Source organism: Silene latifolia, chromosome 2 (assembly GCF_048544455.1).
Source record: "Silene latifolia isolate original U9 population chromosome 2, ASM4854445v1, whole genome shotgun sequence".
NCBI classification, from domain to species: Eukaryota; Viridiplantae; Streptophyta; class Magnoliopsida; order Caryophyllales; family Caryophyllaceae; genus Silene; species Silene latifolia.
In genome coordinates, this window is record NC_133527.1 from 190,525,288 (window position 1) to 190,536,125 (window position 10,838).

The window sequence follows — 10,838 nt, forward strand, 5'->3', positions numbered from 1 at the left end:
GTAAGGAGGATTTTTTTTTTAGATGAATTTGGTGTTTGGTGAAAGGAAGAGAGAGAATGAGAATTGAGGAAATGAAAGATGAAGAGGAGACCCATGGAGGATGAAGGGTGCATGGTTTGGGGTAGGGTGTTTGGGTGAGTTTCAATTGTTTACGTTTTGGTTCGTTTCGACGGAAATTAGAAATATTCGTCGAACGCGATTTCCGAGGATTTAATGTCTAATAAGTGTGGCAATTATTTAGACCTTTTAGATGCTCATTTCAGTGATTTTAGGCATGTGACTAGACTATATAAGGCCTGGTTATTCTCTTTGTTTATGATTAAGAATGATTCAGAATAATATGAAAAACTCTCTTGTGTTTTCTCTCTAATTTAAGTGTGTAGTTTACATACCAAGTTTCAGGTAGTTTTCTACGCGTTTCGAGCCTAACTAGATTGTTTCTCAATAGGTCTTGAGTTCAATCAACCCCATTGACAAATTATAGGTCTAGTTTGCCAAATATCCTAACAAATCAGATCAGGGCGTACGTAGCATGTTCGGATCTTGTTTGTTCTTTCATTGTTACTGTTTAAAATCATTGTTACTATTCCAGAATCTGACATCAAACAGTTCAACTGACTGTTCAGTTCGTTGGTTTCCGCTACACCCATACGAGTCTTATTCTTTCGGATAGAATTTGTATCGTTATTTCTACGTTAACAAACGTGTCGAATCAATTGAACTAAAGGATCATATATATATATATATATATATATATATATATATATATGAGTGTTCTAATTTGAACATTTTCTCAGTCTGACTTTCGTAAGGTTATTGATAGTGGGATTTGTCGCCCTCCGCCAATCAAACAAATAACTCAACTTAACTAACTAATGTAGTAGGGTAGTCGAGATCGAACTACAAGAAGATCAAAAATTGAGTACTAGCTTGTCTCAAATTATAGATTAGCTACGCGAATCAAGAATATGATTAATATTAAACTAATTGCTAAACTAAAAATAAATTAAATTAAGACTATTAAATTAAGTAAACAAGTAATGTAAATTGGTTTAAGCAATAAAGAAAGACCTAGAATTTGATTACACCACCAACATACATAATCACCATATTAGTTCTGCCAATTAGTCATTTTAGGGCAATTAAGTAAGGGAAAACGTCTTTAATTCGTCTATTAACTCTCTCCCGGGCTCGTAATAGGACACTAGTACCACCGACTCACCTCCCTCCCGGGTTCGTGACTCTGACTCTCCTATACAATACTCTAAGACCCGAGAATGCGCGTCATCCCAAGGTAGTCGATTATTGCTAGGAGTCACTAAGCATACGATAAATTCCCGGCCTTCCAAACCCTTTTTCCTAAGGTGAAGGTCAAACCGGTTCTCAAAGGCGTCCTCAATGAGCTCCCCCTCCCGGATTCAACCCAAATAGACAAGTACTCTAAAAAGGTGAATGACTATAAACCTAACCAACTCTCATTGGTGGACAAGGATAACAATCAACCAAGCTCCTAATTAGAAGAATAACAAGCTAACCCCTTTGGCAAACCCCACTAATTTCCCCTCAACAACTAATTCAAGTGGAACTAATTAGGTAAATTACTCATGTTGGGGGTCTAATCGAACCCTAGTGAACAAATTACTCACTAATCATATTTATCTTACACAACACACATTAAAAACTATTCTAATAACAACATTAAACATAATGAAACAATAAAGATTGAAACTTTAAGGTAAACTAAACTAATAAACTAAGCAAATATAACAATAACACTAAACATGGTAGGAGTGATAAAGATCAAAACTTTGATTAAATTAAAGTGACTAAACTAATAAAAATAACAATAATCTAAATGACAATAAATAAAAGGGAGAGAATAAATGGTAGTAAACTTGATAAAAATAACACTAAACATTGTTCTATCACATAAATGGCTTGGTGTTTGGAGATCAATACAGAAACTAGCATTTGATGCTCAATTTTTCTCGCTAGTCCTTAAGGATAAGATACTCGACACCTATGAATTTTCACGCATCGTGAGCAATATTCTCTTTTATCTTTCAGGCCATTTCCTCAAGTTCCAGTTGTACATTCCCCCTCTTAAATCCTGCCCTGATGTTGATCCGTGGAAATGTTACGATACGAGTCAAGAGCTGGTGTTTCACACATTAGCATTCATAATCACTTCAAGGTTGCTCTTAAGTTGAACTCTATCTTCTGTTGTGACAACCCTGAAAAACTGAAGTATGCGGAGTCATAGTTATTCCTCCTCATAATTTTGGGGGTTTTAGAAAGATGACTTATCTCGAGCTTGATAAAACCGCAATTACTGAAAAGTCATTCGGTCATCTTATTAAGAATTGCTCACTTTTCAGAAGTTAAGGATAACAAACTGTGTTGGTATGGACCGTATTGTAATAGACCTTCCAAATCTTAGCCATATGATTGTGGATAGAATGTATATATCACTTGATGTTAGAAATGCCGAAAATTTAGTTTTAGCTGTTTTTGGTTTACATTACTGGCACAAAGCCTCTCATTCGACCTGTATGCGAGTTCTTATCAAGTCTTTGGCAAGTTCATGTAAGCTACTTCAAAAGCTTGTTTTCAAAGGCCAGTTTTGTAAGGTAAGTTGGTGAGGTTTGGTGCCTTAACATTGCAGCTTTATTTTTAATCACTTCAAGGTTGCACTTGAAACGATTTTTTGTTTGCTGCAGGCATTTCTTAAGGAGCCCTTGCTGCCTCCAGCTTTTGATAAACTGAGAAAGCTTGATTTATCATCCATTGTTCTGAATGATGCGGATGAGTTTTATTCTATTATAAATGCTATCCAAAGCTGCCCTACCATTAAAAGTCTTTACATCTCTGTAAGTGTCTCCCTTTTACAATAGAGATCGTTTACGTGTACGTTCTATATCAAACTCTTATATAAGATTGCACTTTTGGTTGCTAATTGCTGGTGCATACTATGATGCAGTGACTGCACGCTCAATGTCGTGGTTTAGTTCAATGTAGTTTTGTATGGATCATATTCGTCGTAGCTGTTAGAGCCTTGTTAGGGTAACCATTAATGTCATTTGAATGCTCTTTCTCTCTAATTACGGAAAGCAGACACTCGATGTTCAGCAATGTACACTACAACCCTGATGTTGTGCCGCACTTTTTCTGTTACGTTGGCCTCAGCATTTGTAGTGGGTCTAAGATTGAGCTCAAGTTAATTGAATTATTGCTTGCATGCTCCCCGGTCCTGAAGAAGTTATCAATTACATCTACCGGTGACGCCAAGACGGTATTCCAGCCAATGACGATGATTCAATTGATTCGTTTTCGTAGAGCGTCGCAGTAGGCGGAGGTCATCATCAACCCCTTTTGTAAATTAGGGAGGTGAACTAATAAGTCAATGTGAAATTGTATCGAATTTACTACGGAGTCCTCCCTCGTAATTAAGTGATTTACATTATTAGAAATCGAGTGGGGAGAATTGTATAAGAGTAATCGTTGTATTATTGATAATCGTTCATTCATCTGACATACAATAAGAGACACTTTATATAGTGTCTTAAACCTTAGACCTAGAATCCCCAACAAGATATTATTCATAACATAATTATATTATTATGATTACGGTATAATACATATACATACTTTACCAAAAAAATGAACTTCTTCGTTCTCTTTCTTACAGTCAAGTAAAGTCAATGAGGTACTTTACAGTTTCACCCAAAAACCGAAGAAAAAAAATTAAAATGATGATGACGTGGACTTGTTGATGCATTGATACTACAAATGGTTGCCATTGCCATTGCCATTTGCCATTTGCCATGAAGAGTCTTGAATGAAGTACGTACGTGTGTAGATTGCATGATTTGCATCTGTCTGATAAAATTTGCACAATTTCGTAATGAGTGAATCTCACCATGCATGCACTGTTCATTAAGATTAAAAATAATTAAATTAAATTGTTGATGGACCCTGTATAAATAGCGAGAAAGAAGTGAAGCATAGCAATACACAAAACCAGCAAAGATAATAAAAATACAAGTTCAATTACATACATTCTCTCTGAAAATGGCTGTTATTTCAACACTCGACTCATTCAACCCAATCTATTACCTACCGGGCTTGCCAATTCCTCCTTATCAGGTAAAATATTTTCTTTATTTCACTTTTATTGCCTCTTTTGGTTCTAACTTATCCCAAAATTATTCTCCCATTTTTAGTTCTATATTTATTTAGTAAGAAAAATAATTGTGATCCCCAATATGTCGGTGGCAATAGTAATTATCATCTAATGGTATATATATATGATTTAATTTGTTTACTTATCTAAAAATCTCCAAGTATAGTAATTATGAATTTATATTTCAATTTCTTATTAATTGACATTTTAACATACGTCCATTAGACAAATATATTAGAAAAACCTTAAAACTAGTTATCATTTAATGGTAAATATAAGATGGGATTACTTGAAATTTAATTTAAGTGATGATTATAATCTCAACTAAATACTAATGTAAATGTTGGTGTGCAGGAGTCGGGTAACGCTGATGACGCTTCCGCCCCCGTGTAGCATGCTTACACTTTCGTCGTCATTGGCCTTTAGATAATTCCAATGTTTGTTGATGCTACCTATGGTTAATTGGTTATGGTGTGTGTGTTTTTTGTAATGTTTTTAAGTTTGTTCCTTTTTTATGCTTTTAAGTCGAACTATGTTGTCTAATGTAATTCGACATCATCAACATCTTCAATAAAATCTAAAGGCACTTGTGAACTTACGTGTATGTGTTTATATGTCTTCTCTTTTTCTTTTAATTATTTTGTTCGGCTCATATATAGTCCTTGTTTGTATTTTATAGCAAGCATTTTATTAGGACGGATCAACACACTTACCAATTTTTGTATATATTTTAATCTAATTGTTTTCGCCCCCATATTTTATATCATACCCAACACTTAATCCTAAATCGTTGTGTCGCTAATCGACCTCATAGGATCGCAATAATCAAGCCTTCGCGAACCCCATTTAGGATAATTTGTTTCAAACTATAGTTACTCCATTTCGTTCAACAGTATAACTATTTAATTAATTTTGCTTCTACTCCCTCTGTACCATACCAATGGTAACACTTACTATAAACGGACGTACCACACCAAGGGTAACACCCTATATTTAGCCCACAATATTACCAAGTTATCCTTATACCCTTTCGATATTTACACAAAATGTCATTACATATCCCGCCTACCAACCCACAATTACATATCCCACCTATTTTTTTTTCTCTCCTTACTCTTATTTTTTCCACTATTAGAGATATTAGTTAGTATAAGATATTATTATAGATATCATAATAATATCCTATAGAATATTAGCAATATTCTTGGATTATCCTCCAAGACGATTTACTATATTATGTAACCGACTCATTAATAATAATCACCTCATTCAGGTATTTTCTCCCTTCTATTATTAACATGGTATCAGCCTAAGTTCGATCCACTCAAAAACTCTTCCACCTGCTACAATCTCGTGTGTTAATCGCCGGCCGGAGATGGTAAAAATTTGTTAAAATTCATTAACTTTTTATGATAAAATTTGCAGCTAAAAAATACTCCGTATATTGTTATTAGTAAATATTTGTAAATTAACCTCATTAATTTCTCGGAAAAAAAAAACAAAAAAAATTCAAAAAAAAATACTCATTTTATTACTTCTTACGATTTAAATTTTTATTTATTTCTCTAATTAAAATACATTAAGGGGAAACATGAAAAATAAGTGAATTGTCAATTTAAATTATATAAATAATACACTAAAAAATAAAACTCTATAAATACCGTGCATATATTGCACTAGGCTTATATTAGTAATAACTGTATAAATACCGCGCATTTATTACGCGATCTAAACTAGTTTGTTTATTAATTATTCTTATTTTACGATAGATTAGTGTCCTCTACTTAGTTATTACTACATGTTGTCAGTGAGACCCACTCACGCAATTATGCAAACCACCCTATAATTATAAAACGGATTCGAGCCTAACTTTTATAATAAGTAATACTCCTTCTATTTCGGTGAATTTTTTTACATAAAGACGAATGCATAAGAAATAAATTAGGGTAAAATTGTCTAAGTTTAAATATTTAATATAAAAAATACTTGTCTAAAATAAAAATAGATAACAAATAAATGATGCTCTAAAAATAAAAATAGATAACAATTCACTAAATAGAAGGAATAGTAATATTTATTTTTAGTATTAGGGTAAAATCGTCTTAGTTCAAATATTTAATATTTGCATGAAACTTGACGCCATGTTCAAACTGCAGGTGACTCCATGGATGAGTAATTGAGTATACAACTATACAAGCATTCAATTATTAAACCACGAGATACACCCCAACCGAGTCGCAATCATTCTTTTTATTTTTTTGTTTTCTTTCCTCTCTAATTCAAATAAAATTTATTGGAGATAAGCAGAAATTTTGTTACTCGGTAAGACTAGATGAATATATAATTTAAATTGACAATTATATATCGGTAATATTGTCTTAGTTCAAATATATATAATTTTGTTACCCGAAACAAACCGACTCGCTTGACCTAAAATGGATCCGACCAACAAACCCGAAACAAACCTGAAACTCGAAATGACCCGTCCTGACCCGAAATCAATGAGAGACCCGAATTAGCCCAACCCAAACGCAACCCGATAACCCGTTTTGCCAGGTCTACAGTTTATAAAACGCGCATTAATTGTGTGGAATCTAAACTAATTTGTTTATTAATTATTCTTATTTTACGATAGATTAGTGTCCCCTACATTGATTTTGTTATTACTACGTGTGGTCACTAAGTCCCACTCATGCAATTATGCAGACCACCCTATATAATTGGGAAAAAAGAAATTTGGTTGGTCCCTCACCTCATTATGTGAGAGGTTTCTCAATAACGTTATTGAGAGACTGTCTCTCCGAAGTTTTTGTGTAATTATAATAAAACGGATTCGAGCCTACCATTTATAATAAATAAGTAATAGTCTCTCCATTTCTGTTAATTATTATCTATTTTTTTACACAAAAACCAATGCATGTGAAATAAGCTATTAGAGAATATAGATATATTGAGATATAAAAATAGATAAATAAATAATGTACCCAAAAATAAAAGTAGATAACAATTCACCGAATAAAGGGAGTAGTAATATTTATTTTAGTATTAAGGTAAAATCGTCTTAGTTCAAATATTTAATATTGATTTGCATGAAACTCGACGTCATGTTGACTCCATATAGTTGAGTATAAAACTATACAAGCATTCAATTATTAAACCACGAGATACACCCCAATCGAGTCGCAATCATTCTTTTTATTTTTTTTTTATTTTTTTCCTCTCTAATTCAAATAAAATTTATTAGAGATAAGCACAAATTTTGTTACTCGGTAAGACTAGATGGATATATAGAGAGCAGTTAGTCTTGTTTGCGACTGTATTATTAGCTATTTTAACTATAAGAAGGATTAAATATCATCTCACATGTATATAAGATAAATGTTACTTTTTCCAATGCATTGTGCCAAGACGGTGTTCAAGACATTATATATTTAGCATTTTAAATTGTATCTACATCGTATAAAATTAACCTCATTAATTTCTCGAAAAAAAAACAAAAAAAATTCAAAAAAAAAATACTCATTTTATTACTTCTTACGATTTAAATTTTTATTTATTTCTCTAATCAAAATACATTAAGGAGAAATATGAAAAATAAGTGAATTGTCAGTTTAAATTATATAAATAATACACTAAAAAATAAAACTCTATAAATACCGTGCATATATTGCACTAGGTTTATATTAATAATAACTCTATAAATACCGCGCATTTATTACGCGATCTAAACTAGTTTGTTTATTAATTATTCTTATTTTACGATAGATTAGTGTCCTCTACTTTGTTATTACTACATGTCTACATGTGGTCAGTGAGACCCACTCACGCAATTATGCAAACCACCCTATTTACATATGCCACTAGAAGTGAAATTAAACGCCGCTATAGATACACTATGTTGTAGTGGTTTTATTTTCTGTGTATGTTGTCTTCTTTAACCCTTTCTTCTATCTTTGGTCAAGATACAAAAAATTCACAGGTCGAGTACGACATATTAAGATATTAGCCTCCCCATGCAAAAACTACTTAAAAAAAATACTATCAAAATCAGACATAGTTATAAGCTTGTGACGGGGAATGTGGAAAATTGCACGGTTTTTAGTGTCGTGGGGTGGGGGTGTCGTGGTGGAGGTGGTAGTAGCGGGGAATGTGGTGGTAGAAGCGGGGGGAGTTTTTTCTCATAATCACAAATAGGGGTGGTGTTATATGACCTAGTTAGGTAATTTTGTTGTTTTTCTTAATTCCTTTCCTCAATTAAAGGGGAAGAAAACCGCGACTAAGAGGGAGTATTATGCTACGGTCTACACTATTAGCTTTTCAATTTTAACCAAAAACACTCATGCAACAATAATGTACTCTCACTCCTCATCTTATTCTCTTTGGTCAATTTTCGTTCTTTAAAACTAATTACAAACTTATCAAAAGTGATCTCTTTAGAGGCAAAAAGAATTCAAATTATTATATTTTGGTTTTGGAATTCAGCCACGTCTCAATTGCATATATATCAATTCTTATATCATACACCCATGTGTAGGATACTCTATACTCCCCCACTCCCCACTCATCCTCAACTTCCTCCTTTTCTTTTTCTTTTTTTTTTTTAAAAAACAAAAATTTAACTTCCAATTATAAGAAGTAGTCACCACTATCATATTCAATTTTAGTGTTTTGTGTTTGTAGTGATGCATTCACGATATGACACTATCATATTCACTTTAATTTTAGTGAATATGACAATGTTGTATAATGAATATGCGCTTTATAGTGTGATATTCACAATATAACACTATTATATTCACTTTTAGTTTAGTGAATATGACAGTGTAGTTTGATGAATATGTATTATGTAGTGTGATATTCATCTCATGCTTCTATTATATTCACTTTTAGTTTACTGAATATGGTTTTATAGTTTAGTGAATATGACTCTATTTGTTCAAATATATTGAACAATGACGATCTTGAACGTTTTATTCCATATCAAAACCGCATAATACAAAATAATTTAAAGGAATAAAAATAATTATGTGATATGATATGAATATGTCAGTTACGTGATGTGAATATATGAGAAAAATTAAAATAAATAACAAAATATATCAAATATGATCTCTATTCGTAGAGAAATAAAAATTATGAATAATGATATATTTTTTATAATTTATTAAATTTAATAACTATTTATTATAAGAAAAATTTAATGAAGAGAGTACCATGCACCATACTCCTGGATACATGGTATAATTTACCCATATATATAGAGAACAATAAGTGAAGGTTAGGAGTACAAATCAAACTAACAATAACAATAACAATAACAAAAACAAAGTCTTTAGCGTTGAGAGAAAATGGCTGCTATTTCTACACAAGATAATTTGCTTATCCGTGCATTTCCTCGTGAATTTCCAGTGCCACCTTCTCAGGTATCTATCTACTCCATTTGATAACGTTAACTAGTTTTAAAACCCGTGAAACTCACTTTTACGGAATGCTAATGATTAGAAACTTATTATCACCTCAAATTCTCAATAATCTAGAACAAGCTAAGTAATACTACTCGTAATAATCGCCATTTTAATTACCAAAACAACAATTCCGAATAAAAAGATACCAAATTTAATCATTAAACCTAATTTATTTGTGATTGAACTGGTTCAACCAAGTTAATTCCATACGTTTATATGACAGTTTATTTTAATACGAGTACTAATTAAGTCAATTTATCATTATCACCTCAATATTCCCCCAACAATTTATCTAACGTTTCCCATTAAACAAGCATAAGGACGAAAGTAATAAATAATTATAGGAAGAATTGAAAAAACTAAGTAATAGTGTAACTATTTAATTTGACCCCTTGTTTATTGCGAGATTTAAACAAATGACTTAAGACGAAAAAATATAATTATTAAATTGAAGCTGCCTGAATATATCTCGTGTGCATGGTGTGTTTTCAGGTGTCGGCGGATGGAGATGATGCTTCTGTACCTGTGTAGCATGCATCCAAGTGGTTTCATGTTCGGCCTTTAGATTAATCGTTGTGTAGAAGATCTTGATGCTACGTACCGTTTGCGTGTTTCTTTACTTTATCGTCGTCATGGGTCCATCTTCAGTTATGTTTCTCATGTTTGTAAATTAAATAATGTGTTTAAGTGTTTTTTTTCCAGTTTTATGTACGTTATCAACATCAAGATCTTGAATAAAATCTAGAGGCCAGTTGTGGGTTTTTACAATCTGCGTTATGTCGTCTAGCTACTTTGACCATTTATTCTATGTTCGTCAAGATTTAAAAAAAAAAAAAAAAAAAAAAAAAAAACACCAAATTCAATAACAGTATAAAATCCAAATTCAAATGAAGGAGAAAAACCGAAATTTATTTTTAAAGACCCAAATTCAATAACTGCGTGTGGTGGTGAGAAGTGGGCGAGAGGTTTTGATTGTCTTTAAGTCCCTAAGAGGGGCAAGTCGGAGTGGTGGAGGACTTGGAGGAGGTTGATCGATTGGTGGTAGGCGGGAGGGCTGGGTGGGTTGGTGGTAAAGTAATGTGTTTTTCATTTCCTTTTTGAAGGAATCTATTAGGGGGTTGATATGTGTATCCCTCTTAATAACACGGGTTAAGCAATATGAATATACTGTATAAGACTAAACAGAGTCT

At 32.3% G+C, this 10,838-nt stretch overlaps 2 long non-coding RNA genes across 2 annotated transcripts; both read left to right on the forward strand.

The window, feature by feature from the left end:
• Nucleotides 1-3,997: 3,997 nt before the first annotated feature.
• On the forward strand, nucleotides 3,998-4,781 carry LOC141631991 (uncharacterized). Its single transcript, XR_012537737.1, has 2 exons — nucleotides 3,998-4,146; nucleotides 4,538-4,781. It is a non-coding gene; the product is annotated as an uncharacterized LOC141631991 (long non-coding RNA).
• A 4,693-nt stretch (nucleotides 4,782-9,474) lies between these two features.
• LOC141631994 (uncharacterized) lies at nucleotides 9,475-10,418 on the forward strand. Its single transcript, XR_012537738.1, has 2 exons — nucleotides 9,475-9,606; nucleotides 10,141-10,418. It is a non-coding gene; the product is annotated as an uncharacterized LOC141631994 (long non-coding RNA).
• Nucleotides 10,419-10,838: the final 420 nt, after the last annotated feature.